This window comes from Anolis carolinensis, chromosome 3, assembly GCF_035594765.1.
Source record: "Anolis carolinensis isolate JA03-04 chromosome 3, rAnoCar3.1.pri, whole genome shotgun sequence".
Classification (NCBI taxonomy): domain Eukaryota; kingdom Metazoa; phylum Chordata; class Lepidosauria; order Squamata; family Dactyloidae; genus Anolis; species Anolis carolinensis.
Window position 1 is genome coordinate 178,429,222 of NC_085843.1, and position 12,289 is coordinate 178,441,510.

The 12,289-nt window shown below is 37.1% G+C and overlaps 1 protein-coding gene across 5 annotated transcripts in view; it reads right to left on the reverse strand.

Moving 5' to 3' along the window:
• The window catches only part of LOC103279643 (heparan-alpha-glucosaminide N-acetyltransferase), a 258,014-nt gene that overhangs the window by 143,874 nt on the left and 101,851 nt on the right, over positions 1 to 12,289 (reverse strand). The window contains exon 6 of one of the 5 annotated variants that reach the window (XM_062975851.1): positions 6,412 to 6,487. The exons of the other annotated variants lie outside the window; for them this stretch is intronic. The gene's annotated coding sequence lies outside the window, so the exon portion shown is untranslated. The remainder of the gene's footprint in view (positions 1 to 6,411; positions 6,488 to 12,289) is intronic. 5 annotated transcript variants of the gene reach the window in all.

Here is a 12,289-nt window from a genome sequence, read left to right on the forward strand (position 1 = left end):
TTGAAAAGGAAGGCCTGGCTATTTTTCCTTCACTCACCCTTCTTTCCTAAGCTGCATCAAGCCTCAAGCCAACTGGGTTCAGATTTTAAGGGAGATGTGTTGTTGAAGGCTTTCATGGCCGGGATCACAGGGTTGTTGTATGTATTCCGGGCTGTATGGCCATGTTCTAGAAGTGAACATGGCCATACACTTCTAGAACATGGCCATACAGCCCGGAATACATACAACAACCCTGTTTTAAGGGAGACTTGGTTATTTTTCCCTTCCTCCACTCTTCCTTTTTTCCTCAATTTGGGTCTCACATTGCCAGAGGCGGCACAGTCCTGGCTTCCCCCGCATCACATGACATGGGTGGAAGCCTCTTTAAGCCAACTCAACACATCTTTCCTTATGGAAAGACGGGAAGCCTCCCATCCTTTCTGGGATTCTTTCTCCTTGTATCCTTCAATAAGGCCTGGGTTAAAGGCACCAGACTTAAGAAACCACTCTTTCTGGGATCATTTGCCCTCAACATCCTTTCAATGAAGCTGAGTTAAGGGAGGCACCCTTTTTAAACACTTATTTCAGTGGGAGCCACACCACCTGAAGGAGCATTAGCTAATAGCCATTCTTTTAAAAAGATATAACCTCTTCATGTTATGGTGACTTTAGAAATGGTAAGATACCCCACATTTGAAGCTTGCCTCATGTGAAGAACACCATCGATGGCAGTTTCTTAAGTGTGCAGAAAGAAAACTGCTTTTTATTGCTATTCAAGTCAAAAAGCAAGCCAAGCCATGCAGAGCTGTGAGCGGCACTGAGAATTTAAATCACCAATCTGTCTCTCTCAGAAGCCTGCTCGCAACAGAAAAATGAAAGCCCAGCTTAGCTAAAAGATACATAATGACTTTCTTCTGTTCTGATTGGCTGAACAGGCAGGGCTCATATGAGCACGTGGCTGCCTCTCTGCGCTCCGCGTGTAGCCAAAAGAAACAGAAAACAGTCATTTTCGGCAGCCATGTAGTCTTTTGCAGCCAGAAAAAAAATGGTGGCAGAGCCTGTTCCATTACGGCTGGCTGAAACGGCCGAAGCATGTTTTGAAAAATGAATCTTTTCACAGCTCTACTTTTCACCTGCCCGAACACTAAAAAATAGAACTACAGTAGGGTCTCACTTATCCAACATTCACTTATCCAACGTTCTGGATTATCCAACGCATTTTTCTAGTCAATGTTTTCAATACATCGTGATATTTTGGTGCTAAATTAATAAATACAGTAATTACTACATAGCATTAATGCTTATTGAACTACTTTTTCTGTCAAATTTGTTGTCTAACATGATGTTTTGGTGCTTCATTTGTAAAATCATAATCTAACTTGATGTTTAATAGGCTTTTCCTTAATACCTCCTTATTATCCAACATATTCACTTATCCAACATTCTGCTGGCCCGTTTATGTTGGATAAGTGAGACTCTACTGTACTGCATTTCAGGGCCTGGTGCTAAATCTTTAGTTTTCATGAGTCATCTCTAGGAAGGAGATGAAAAGGCAAATTCTCCCATCTTGGTGGGCTCAGCTTCAGGCAAGAGGAAAGGGTTGTGTGCAGATCTCCACCTCAGCTATAATTTGCAAGGCTTCACTGATTTGTTGCTGATAAAGGACCATCTAAGATGACTCTTATTTGTAGGGTCACCATAAACTGAAACCAACTTAGTATAACACAATAATAAAATTCGAAGAGATCACAACGGCCGTTCATTCTAAACCATTCTGCCATTCAAGAATAACTTAACAAAGCAGCCCTGACAGATGGCCCCTCAGTATCTGTTTAAAGACCTCCAGAGAAGGGCTTCACCACCCACATCCTATGAGTGGGGCTGGGGCGGAGTAGGGGGAATTAGAGGGAACCCTCTTACCCCATTCAGGATCCATCTTCTGGGCCCATGTCCTTTCCTAGTCAACTTCAATCTCTTCCCCACTTTGCCCCATTTGGAGTCGGGTAGCACCCAACTCCTCAAAACACATTCTGGGCTCTGTCACCATGTGCTGCGGAAGTGCCCTTACATCCTGTGATGGTCTCCTAGGGACTCCAAAGCGCATGTAAACAGAGCCCAGAATGAGTGGGATTAGGTCCTGAGGCCACATATTCTACCCTCAAACAATTCTTGCCATTAGGAAGTTCTTCCTAATGTTTAGGTGGAATCCCGTTTACTATTGTTTGAATCTATGACCTACTCTCTGTAGCAGCAGAAAACAAGCTTGCTTGTCCTACTAAGAGCCCTAGATCCCTCTCACGTCTTATGGCAATTAACAGCACCAACTTTGTTTTGATGATAGAACCTGCAGAGATGTGTATACTTAATTAGTTTCCTACTTTCCTCCCATTCATCAAGGTGCTAGGGTTTACCTTCCACACTACCCTTCTCCCTCCTGATGTCTAAAAGCAAGTAGGCTAGATTAAATAATCCATATCCCATCTTGCTAATTGAGAAGGAATAATCCTCTCCTTTCAACTTGATCTGAGAACAGCCTCTTTAGTTAAGATTTTGGTCTTTATTTCCAAACAGGAACACATTCTTTCTGTATGGAACATGTATTTGTTTGAACAAAAAAGCTGGGAGAATCTATGGTTGGTACTTAATGCATAACATAGGTCTCAGGTTTTGGACTGGAAAACATTGGGTTGTAAGACAATCCTGAACTTCAACCTTACTGAGCTATACTTTGATCCTTTCCCATTGACTTCGGGTTACCACATTACCAGGTCAGTTGAATTTAAACACATTGCCAGGTCGGTTGAATTTAAACACTTTCCTGAAGCAATTCTGTTCCATTTTTGTGATATCACAAGACCCCCCTCCCCCCCCCAGTCATATTGCATAGTCTCTGATTTTGACCCCAAAGCCTCAGGTACTGGGATGCTGACCTTAGCCAGTAAAATGAAGCCAGTATAATGTCATACTTCTATTATTGGGGCAAGGGATTAATTACAACTGTGTAGTTCTAAGTTGGTGAAACACTCTTGGTTAGAGAAAGAATATCTGTCTTGTCAAAGGCTTTCGTGGCCGGAAGCATTGGTTGCTGTGAGTTTTCCGGGCTGTACGGCCATGTTTTTTTTTTAAAAAAAAACATTTTTATTGGGTTTTACATTCATAATTCATAATTCATAACAACACTACTTCCCTTTTTTCCAATATTTTTTTCCCTCCCTACCACCCACACCCTCCCTCCTCAACCACAGTATGTTTATATTAATCTTGCAGATCCAGCCACAGGTAAAGTCTTTGTATTTTTTCTTTAATGTAATCGTTGGCTCCTCCATTTTTCACCCAGTTGAAGTAGTCTTTCCATCTGTTTGTAATGTCCTTTTGTTTATTCATTCTTGTTACTTGGTTAGTCATAATTCCTGTAATATCTAACAACACTTGATCATACAAATAATCATTCCAATTATTTAACGTCCATTTCGATTTGTCTCTCCATCCTCTAGCAATCACAGCATGTGCTGCTCTTATTGTTACTTTCAATAACTCTTGGCACTCAGTTTTTATACTTGGATGATCCAGCACTCCCCAAAGTAACAAATCATTATTAATTTGTATTGTTATCTGTAATAAGTCCTGGATTTTCCCTTGTATCATTAGCCAAATTTTTTTTAATTCAGAACACTCCCACCACATATGTGAATAAGTGCCCTTTTCTTTATTACAATGCCAGCACTTTGAATTCTTCCCTTTTATCATATAAGACAGTTGTTCAGGAGTTCTATACCATCTTAAAACCATCTTTTTTTCTAATTCATTATATTTTTCTGTTTTTATTTTATTTATGTTCCTAATTATTTCGTCTACTTCTTGTGTGCTTAATATTTTAACCCCATTCCATTTGTTACGTATTGCTCGGATCATAAATTCCTTATCTTCTACCATTAAATTGTATATTTTTGCCACTGTTCCTTTACTTGTTTTTTCTCTTGCATTTAGCAATTTATCTACCTTCAGTTCTTCAGTGGGCTGTGCACCCTCTTTTTTTACTTTTTCCCAGATCCCTCTTAATTTTAACCAATATTCTTTCCCCCCTTTTTCCAAAAGGTCTAGCCAGTTAATTATCCCTCCATCTTGTTTCCACATATCTTTTACCCTCCTTAATCCTTTTTCTTCTAAGGTATTTACCAACCTTTCAGGGAGTCCCATGCTCTTAATTGGGGTCTTTCCAGAAATTTTATTTGCCCATAGTTTTTGCCGTTTTTGCCAACATTCAAACTCAATCTTTCTTGGACCTGTTAGTTTTTCCTTTATTTCTTTAATATCTCTAGTATATAGCCCATATTTTCCCCGCCCTTCATTTATTTCGTTCTCTACTTTTATCCATTTATCTTCTCCCTTTAAACTTATTTCTAATAAAGATCTTAGTTGGAAGGCCTCATAATAGTTTTGTAGGTTTGGAAATCCCCATCCAAGTAATCTTCTTGGGGTATATTGAATCTTTTTCATTATTCTGTTTCTCTTTTTTCCATATATCCATTCTCTCAAGGTATTATCCCATTCTTTTATTTGTCTATAGTCTATTTTTATTGATAGGGTTTGGAACAGGTAAAGTAATTTGGGTATTATGCACATTTTTAGTGCTAATATTTTTCGTGGGATACTTAATTGTTTATCTCCCCAGGCTTTTAATTTTTCCTGGATTTTTTTCCATATTGCCCCATAATTGGCTGCTTTTAACTTAGTTATTTCTTTTGTAATGGTTATACCTAAATATTTTATTTTATTTCTTATTATTTTTATGTCTCCCATTTTTGTCTGCAGCTCCTTCTGCTCCTTTTTCCCCATATTGTATATCATCATTTCTGATTTGCTCATATTCACTTTCAATCCTGAATACCTTTCAAAATCTTTTAATATTATTTGTATTTCATGAATAGCTTCTGCTGGGTTTTCCATTATTAGTAAAATATCATCCGCATAAAGATTTATCTTCACCTCTTCGTTCCTAATTTGATATCCCTTTATCCTGCCGTTGTTTCTTATTCTATCTGCTAGAGGTTCCATTGCTAATGCAAATAGGAGCGGAGACAGAGGACAACCTTGTTTTACACCTCTTTCTGTTTTGAAATATTTTGTTAAGCCTTCATTTACTCTTATTCTTGCTCTTGAATTACTATATAACTCTTTTATTATTTTAATAAATGAAATGTCAAATCCGTAATTACCCATTAGTTGTAACAGATATTTGTGGTTTAGTGAATAAAGGCTTTATAAATGTCTAACTTTAATAGTGCAAACTTTCTTTTTTTGTTATGATTAAGGATATTTAATACATTTCTTATAGGGTGCGCAACATTCCTGCCTTTTATAAAACCATATTGATCTTCCTTTACTATTTTGGATATAATCTCTTCTATTCTATTTACTAATATTTTCGTGAATATTTTATAATCCTGATTTAGGAGGCTAATGGGTCTGTATGAATTGGGATCTTCTGAATCTTTCCCACTTTTTCTTACTGTTATTATCTCTGATTCTCTCCATGTGTCAGGGATTTTCCCTCCCTTCATTATGTTATTAAATAGAATCTTCAATTCTGGAATTATTATTTCTTTCATTTCTTTGTAAAATTCTGCAGTGTATCCATCCCCTCCTGGAGATTTTCTATTTTTCAGTGTGTCGATAACCTGTTCTATTTCTTGATACGATATTTCTGTTCCTAGTTTCCTATTGTCTTCTCTATCTATTATTTTCTGTATTTTTTCGTCAAATTCTCCATTCTTTTGCTATACAGTAACCCCTAATTACTGCTTTTGCTGTGTCCCAGACTGTTTCTGTACTTGCTGAACCCCTATTCTCTTTGAAGTAATTTTTTATTTCTTCTGATAGTTCATTCTTAAGTTTTTCTGTCTTAATTATAAAATTTTTATATCTCCAAGTTTTTATTGCCTCCGTTTCATCAGGCTCCTCTATCCTTAACTCCACTATAATAGGTGCATGATCTGAAATCCAGATCGGTTGTGTTTCCATATTTAAAATTCTAGACCTATTAGTATTTTTTATTAATATATAATCTATCCACGAAAAAGATTTATGACTTTGTGAGAAGTATGTTGGCTTTTGGTTTATGAGATTTGCTTCAAATATGTCCTCCATTTTCCATTTTTTTTACAAGGTCTTTGTTTTTTCTAAGGTCCATATTAAAATCCCCTCCAATTATTAGCTCCCCTTGATAAATTTCCTGTACTTTACTAAACCACTTTCTAAAATATTTCTTTTGTCCTTTATTTGGGCCATATACATTTCCTATTGTATATTTCTTGCCATTTATTTTGCATATTAGTACTATGTACCTCCCTTCCTTATCTATTATTGTTTCTAATATTTCCAGTTTCAATGAGTTTTCCATTATAATCGCTACCCCTCTAGCTTTATTCGTACCTCTCGCTTCAGCTATCACGCTCCAACCTGGAATATTTATTAATTGTTTGATATCTTTCTGATGTTTGTGGGTTTCCTGTAAACAAAGCACATTGCAATACGATTTCTTTGCTAGTTGTATTATTCTTGACCGCTTGAGATCTGAAGCCAACCCGTTTGTATTTAAAAAACACATTTTTAACTTGTCACCCATTATCTATGTATATTTGTGGCTCCTCATCTGCAATGTTCCCTTCCCTTATTACTGTGGTTACCCCTTCCCCCTTCTCAAATGTTATTTTAAGGAAATGAATCTTTCCTTTCATTTGAGATTTCTTGCGGCACTGCGCCCCCTGTTCCCTCTCCTATTCGTTCTTTGTTATTACTATTCCAGGCCATACAGTTACTTCACTGTTTTTGCCCATTATATGCCTGCTTTCAACCCTCTACCCGCCATACATATTAGTTTTGTTGTACATAAGCTTAAACATAATGTCCATTCAATCCTGCATCCATCTTCCACAGAGATTCTAAGGTAGAGTCCCTACTTATTATGATGTTGTAGTCCTTGTTCATTTTAATGGTCTTGTTAATCCACTAATCTTCATCTTCGTCACCTTCCTCTGACTCACTTTCTTCTCCTTTTTTCTCTGTAGAGTCTTTTGTTTCTGATGTCAGCGGAAGGCCCAATTTATCCAGCACTGAGTGAGCTTGTTCTGGTGTTCTTGCAGTATATTTTTCCTAGTCTTTGTAAACCAGAATAGCCATTGGTAACACCCAGGAAAACTTTATCCCATGAGCAGTCAGTCTGTCTGCATACGTTTTTAAAAGAGCTTTTATCTTCAGAGATTCCGGAGACAGGTCATGTTTTGGAATTATTTTTTTCCCTTTATATGTTAAGTCTCTGTTTGCTTTAAGGAGTTTAAACACTTCATCTCGTTTACTTTCTGTGGTGAAGGCCATTATGATATCTCTTACGCCTCCCCTTTTTGCATGGTGAAAGGTTCTGTGAACTCTTTCAATTTGAGTTTGCACTATTTCCATGTTTAAACCTTGAAGCCATAATATTATTTCCACTTGTAAATTCTCTGCAGAAATTTCTTCTGGGAAACCAGACAGTCTCAAGTTTTTTCTTCTTTGTCTATCTGATAGCTCAGCCACTTTATATCTTAAAGCTGCAATTTCGTTCTGGTTTTGCTGCGTTCTTTTCTCAGGGCTGTACGGCCATGTTCCGGAACATGGCCATACAGTTTGGGAAACTCACAGCAACCCAAATAATAGCTAGTTTTCCATGGAATCACTGTCACATCCAGTCAGAGACAGCTTGTTATTTACTGAAGACCCATATCCATGCTACACTCGCTAGAGGTTGGGCCTCCCTTATCCAGAAATCCAAAATCCAAAAAACTCCAAAATCTAAAATTGCCTTCCTGGATGGCTGAGATAGTGACATCTTTCTTTCTGATGGTTCAATGTACACAAACTGTTCATGCACAACCTTATTTAAAAATAGGCAATGTGTCTAAGGTGTATGTAAAGCATAAATGAAACGTGTGTTTACTGTTTAGACTTGGATTTTATCAGTAAGATATGTCCTTACATATGCATATGCAAATCCAGCTATTCCAAAACAAATCCAAAAACACAAAGAAATCCAAAACACATCACTCAACCTGCACTTTCATGAAAAGAAACAACTGTTTTTAGTTTCCGATGTATCAAGTTACACCACCAGCTTCATGTTCCTACAGCATCTGAAGATCAAGGCTCCCAAACAAGTAAGAGCCTCTGTTGAAAAATATTTGTATAAAGAAACCATTCAGGTTATAATGAGCAGCAGCTTGCTGGGCTCCAGATAAGGACAGTTACGGAAATTGATAATTTTGTTCATTCTGTTTAGTAAGGAGACATCACAGGCCGCTGCTTTAATCTTCCTTAAAGTACAAAAATATATTGCTTTTGGCAACAGACTTTAAAAAAAAAGAAACAGAAGAATCTAATTAGTTTTAGTTTAATGAGCAGCTTTCATGCTTGCCCTTGGGGGGATAATGCACTTAGGTGTTAACTAGGGAGGGTATTTTAACAAAAAAAAAAGGGAGTGCTGGTAGGGTTTACTCTTTGATGTTTTGTTTTGGACGGTGGGTATTGTTCCATTATCCGGGCGGACTCCAAAAGGGAGCTTAGGCAGAGAATAATAGTTTATTTTATTGAAAGGGGAGTTGAAGGAAGAAAGCCATTTTTCTCATTTTTGCTGGTCCTCCCCCCCGCCTCCCATATCATAAGCAATTGGTTGTTTCGATGACAATGACATGGGTAGGGAGAATAAGAGGAAAACAGGGGAAAGTGGTTTAACTCCTTCAACCCACCCTCCACCCCTGTAAAATGGATTATTTATTTATTTATTTACAGCATTTATATTCCTCCCTTCTCAACCCGAAGGGGACTCAGGGCGGATCACATTACAAATATAGGCAAACATTCAATGCCTTTTAACATAGAACAAAGACAAGACAAACATGGCTCCGAGCGGGCCTCGAACTCATGACCTCCTGGTCAGAGTGATTCATTGCAGTGATTCAATGCAGCTGCTCTCCAGCCTGCACCACAGCCCGATTATTCTTCTCTCTCTAGTGTCCCCTTGTGGCCTCCGCCCAGTTAACAAAACAGAACCAGACAATGGAAATAGAAGTCTTGAAGATATGTACAGTTGTCTCTCTACATTTGCAGTTTTGACTTGAGCAGATTTTTTCACAGATTTTGATTAAAATATTCTCTCCTTGGCCCTTCATTGTGACTATGGCCAACTTTCTCCAGTTATGCTGGAGGATGAGATTTCTAGAGGAAACACTTGTCTAGGAATCTCTAGGTCCCCCAACACAATTCTGTAGTCAGCCTCCAATGAAGGTTGACTGTAGAGTCATGTTGAAAGACCTAAAAATTCTAGAATTGTGTTCTTTCAAGTAAAAAAAAAAAGTGATGTCTTTATTTGTAGTTCTTCACTTTCACAGAGGTCTTGTGTCCCTAGCTCCAGTAAATGTGGATGGCTGACTGCATTGCTATACTGTCTTTTTGGAGTTTTTATTATTACTAAAACCATCATTTCATCTATGCAGTTGTCGATACACACAGAAGTTTTCCACGTGACCCCCACAGTAATGCACTGGCAGTTCAGCAGTACAACTATTACAGATTTTATTTTACTTAATAGCTTAGGCAGGAAATGGAGTAGAATGAATGGGTAGATGGAATATGACATCCTAGGGTCAGAAGCAATAGGATAGATTGTATTAATTAATTCTCTCACTTTCTCCACACACAAAAAAAATACTCTTACAGCTATGCAGAATGAGGAAGCGCCTGTTTCCGCTACCCCAAGTGGAGAAAGAAAATGAGATTATTGAACAATTATGATTCTCGAATTTTTCTGTATAATATGTGAAATATATAAAGCAAGGTGATCTCAAATAATATTTTTATTTTTATACAAAATTAAAAAGATTGGTATAAGGATTTTACCAAAATATCTAGCAGTTATGTTTAGTATTGGATACATTGGGAATTTATTTTTAATTTTGGCAGTCGGAGAAAATACTAGCTTCGTTGGAACAATGTTCTGAGTCAGGGTGCATTTATACTGTAGAATTAATGCAGTTTGACATCACTGTAAATGCTGTGGCTAAATGCTATGGAATCCTGGGATTTATAGTTCATTGAGGAGCTAGCATTCTTTTACAGAGAAGCTAAAGACCTTAGAATCATAGAATCATAGAGTTGGAGGAGACCTCACGGCCATCCAGTCCAACCCCCTACCAAGAATCAGGAAAATCATATTCAAAGCAACCCCAACAGATGGCCATCCAGCCTCTGTTTAAAAGCCTCCAAAGAAGGAGCCTCCAACCACACATATCTTAACACATTGTGCATGCTTATATAATTTTATTTATTTTTTTAATCTTGCCACATCTCAGTTGAGCTGTCAAGTATACAATAATAATAAAAAATGACAAACAATAAATACAGATATACAAACATGAACAAAAGGCCAGTTCCTTGTGATGGTGCCTTACAGGAAAAAGAATCTTCCAATGTATTTAAAATAACTACTAAAATCCAGTGATGAAGAAATAATCAAAAGTAGTTGATCAGATCAGATTTTTAAAGTAAAAAACACATCTTTCATTCGGTAAGGTCCCATCTAAAGTGACCATTTAATGCAGCTTCAAAATAACTTGAAAGTACTGCAGCAGCTACATACACACTGCAAATGCATACTGTAGCATGGATTCAATGCATTTTTTCAATTTGGGTAGGATTTCACCTTTCATTGGTTGTGAGGTCTACTACGGAGTGAAGTAGCAATATTATTGAACTTCAAGAACCATTTTCCTGATAGTCTGGTCCCATTAAGCTTTGAAAGATTTAAACAGCAAATACTGAAGCAGCAATAGCTGGAATTAAGCCAATTCTCAGTTTATGCCAAGTAGATACTTTTTTATGGTTTATAAATATTTTGATCTGTGTACTATTTTATTTACTTACAGTATAATAAGTAAATAAAGATAAAAAATACAGATAAGCTGTAAGAATGCCAGAAATGGAATGGCCGGGATTTGTTTTCAAACAACATAGTTTGTGAAGCAAAATATATGCTTTAATTCCACATAGTTACATTGCTCCCTCATGTTGTGTACTTCAAAAAATAGAAGCCTGCCTTGGTGTTTTGGACTTCTACTTTTCACAAGAAAGCTGTATTTTCGCAAAATTTGGAGTGTTTCTTTCAACAAATTAAGACCAAAGGATAAAAACACTAAGCAGGTAAGTAAGAGGAGCATTAATTCACATTCCTGCAGACATACTTCATATTTCAAAGTGAAGACTAAATAAGTGAATATTGTATTGCGGTATATGACCATATAAAACAAACAAGAAGGTCCTTTGTAGCCTCTAACACATTTTACAACTCATTTACTTCAGCTATCAGGCACCGTCTGTCACTGCTACAACCTGATTATTGTAAGATATAGTGCCAAAAGAATCACAGTTCATATGAGTACATATTGAGTATCCCTTGGAACCAGACATTTTTTGGATGCTGGGTTGTTGCAGTTTATTTTATTTTAGAATGCATGTATTTACATACTATAAACCTAACGGGATATCTTGGAAATGGGACCCAAACATGACATTCATTGATGTTTCATGTATACCTTATAAACATCACCTGAAGGTAATTTTCTATACAATATGCGCCATAACTTTGTACATTAAATGAAGTTTGTGCACACTGGACCATCAGAAAGCAAAGGTGTCTGTTTCTCAGTCTCCCATGTGTGCAATTTTGGATTTTTGAGTGTTTCAAATTTGCAGATAAACAATGTTCAACCTGTACTAGTGTAAACAAGCACACTATAATAATGACCTAATTCATCTATACATACATATATGTATAGATAAATTAGGTCATAATTATAGTGTATGTATGTATGTCTACATACCACTTTACTGCTTTCAAATTTTTCTGCCATCATTCTTTATTTCCAGATAGTTGAACCTTTATTCCTTCATGTATTAGCCACCTTAGATTAGAAATTTTAGTACTGTTCAATTATCCGGGCGGAGGCCACAAGGAGGTGCTAGAGCAGTGGTTCATAATCGGTGGGCCCCCGGGTGTTTAGCTCTACAACTCCCAGAAAACCCAGCCACTTTACCAGTTATTAGGATTTCTGGGAGTTGAAAGCCAAAACATCTGGGGACCCACAGGTTGAGAACCACTCTGTTAGGAGAGAAAGATAGTTCATTTTATGGGGGTGGACTGAAGGAGGAAAACCATTTCCCCTATTTTCCTGTTATTCCCCCCACCCATGTCCTTGTCATGGAAACAACCCTTATTTATGATACA